Source organism: Dipodomys ordii, unplaced genomic scaffold (assembly GCF_000151885.1).
Source record: "Dipodomys ordii isolate 6190 unplaced genomic scaffold, Dord_2.0 Scaffold144, whole genome shotgun sequence".
NCBI lineage: Eukaryota > Metazoa > Chordata > Mammalia > Rodentia > Heteromyidae > Dipodomys > Dipodomys ordii.
In genome coordinates this window covers 780,599-783,168 of record NW_012267360.1, presented here as the reverse complement: position 1 = coordinate 783,168, position 2,570 = coordinate 780,599, and the positions used below count along the sequence as shown (strand labels likewise).

Sequence of the window (2,570 nt, the reverse complement as noted above, 5' to 3'; positions counted from 1 at the left end):
AGGGGTTACAATTACATGGGCAAGATAATGAGTACATTTCTTATCAAGCATTGTAGCCTCCTCCTTTGTTTCCCCTTCCCATCCCTTCCCATCCTCCCCCCGCAATCCTTCCCGCAGAAAGATTCTTGAACATTGTTTCTTCCTTTATCAAGGAGAAAAATCTGAAGATGAATTTAAATCATTAATAGTTTGGGGTCTAACCCAAGATTGAAGTAGCATGGAAGAACCTTTACAAAGGCAGTAAGTTCAGAACCCTTTCATTGTTGTTCACTTGGTATAGAAATATCTAGAACCAGATACTCTGAAGAATATTTCAAAGATAACTCTGAGAATGTTTGAATGCTAGGTTTGGAGGAGTATTCATAGTGACAGACTCCTGAAGATCAATGTCCTAGTAAAGACGCAGTAATTTCATAGAGTGTGTATTCAGGGACCCACTAAGTTCTGATAATAAAGGGCCAAGAATCATCTCCTCATGGCTCTCAGGGTGGAGGAAAGCAATCAGCCTAGAATATTCTCTTTTATGAAGACTTAGTTCTAGTAAAATATATCTATCATATCTTTCGTAAAATATCTGACTATAGCCTCCTCCACCTTTCCAATCTTGTCTATATCCTGTGGGATCACCATTTCAAGTCACACTCCTAGGACACAAACTATAGAAATCTGACACTTAGTCATGAGATTGTATAAAAATTCATATAATGATATACACACTACACCACAACATATATCTGCTGTAAAGGTAAGTGAAATACTGAAAGAATTGTGAAACATGGACTCTATTTCATGAGGAGATTTTAGGAAATTCTAAAGGCAACAGGGATAGCAAAAGTGCATTTCTTCAGTAAGTAAAATCAACATGTCGCTACTGAGAAAACACCCTTTTCTTTTCATACTATACCATATAATCAGTGATTCAATAAAAAATATAAAACTTGTTTTATGAAGAGGAAGGAGTTTGAGAATTGGGTGCTGAAGGCTCATAAGTATACACCTAGCCATTCAGGATAAGATCTATAGGATTATGGCTCAAAGCTAGCTAGCCCAGGCTGAAATGTCAGAAAGATTCTATTTCCAATTAACCAGCAAGAAGCTTGTCTGGAGGCATGGGTCAAGTTTTACAGCACAAGCCTGGACAAGGCCTGAATCAACAATCCAAGATAGAGTATTAGACAAAGTTCAAGCTTCAGTACTGTGTGAACACACACACACACACACACACACACACACACACTAACACACACTAAGAATGGTGAAAGTAAATAACTAAATTCATCTTATATATGGTGCATGTAGTAAAGCAATAGATAATGGTGAGGAATTAAAGTAAGTACACTTATGTTAGTAAGGGATCTAAAGCAAAAAAAACAACAAAAACAGAAAATAGGAATAAGAAACATAATGATTACAGAGAAACATAATTTAAGATAGAATAAAAGGTGCTACAAATTAGCACAATACCAAAAAAGAGAGGGAGTATCTTTTATTGCTCATAATGATACTCTACTAAGTAAAAAACATTGGAGTTTAAAGATTTGGTGACTTCTCATACACAAATGCAAACAGAGAACTGATTAGAAATGCAGAACAGAATATTAAATTTTTGAGTGGTAGCTATAATGGTAAAACTTATGTAAAACAAGATTATTAGAAAGAGGAAAATAAAAGCTTTAAGAAACAGTGGAGTGGGGCTGGGAAGGTGGCTCAGTGGTAGAGCGCTTGCCTTGCATGCAAGAGACCCTGGGTTCGATTCCTCAGTACCACATAAGCAAAAAGAAAAAAGCCAGAAGTGGAGCTGTGGCTCAAGTGGTAGAACTCTAGCCTTGAGCTGAAGAGCCGAGGGACAGCGCCCAGGCCCAGAGTTCAGGCCCCATGACCGGACCCCCCCCAAAAAAAGAAAAAGAAACAGTGGATATTTACTTTCTAAAATAAATAGGTGGAGGGGGGACCAAGATGGCGATGGGGCAGTAGGGAAACGCCACAGCTCTCTCCAACCAAAAAGAGAGTTCGAGTTCCAAGGCTTAATCTCCCCAAGAGACCGACAACAACAAAAAGACGAACACTCAGAGAAAAACCAGAGGTGGAAAATAACAAAAAAAGAAAGAGAAGAAAAGAATTTCAGAACAGAGAAGAGCGAAGACCCCTCCCCCACCCTTTACTGGCCTCGTGGCAGTGCGCCAAGCAGCCGGCCAGCCGGCTGGGGGTGGGGGGGGCTGCTGGAGCCCCAGAGACACAGGGGGCCGCTTGCAGATCACCAGGTACCGGTTCCCAGAACAGCGGATCGCCAGGAACAGAGAAACCTACCAGCCTGGATTCTCCATGAGGATCCCACCCCCACCCCTCACTCTCCAAGGGAGCAGAGAGGCTCCATCCTGCCAAAGCAGCACCAGCAGCGCGACAAAGGAACCTGTCGGCAGACCACCCACCAGATCGCGATCGCAAAGACCCGGCAGGGGCCGCCCAACCCAGCCCGCAACCACCCCAACTGAACTCGGATTGCAACAACAACTGAAGACCTACACCACACAGAAACAACCAGCTCCAGGGTGAGTACTTCACAGGGGACA

At 42.3% G+C, this 2,570-nt stretch overlaps 1 protein-coding gene across 2 annotated transcripts in view; it reads left to right on the top strand.

The window, feature by feature from the left end:
* The window catches only part of LOC105997402 (regenerating islet-derived protein 3-beta-like), an 18,949-nt gene that overhangs the window by 1,599 nt on the left and 14,780 nt on the right, over positions 1-2,570 (top strand). The window lies entirely within an intron of this gene.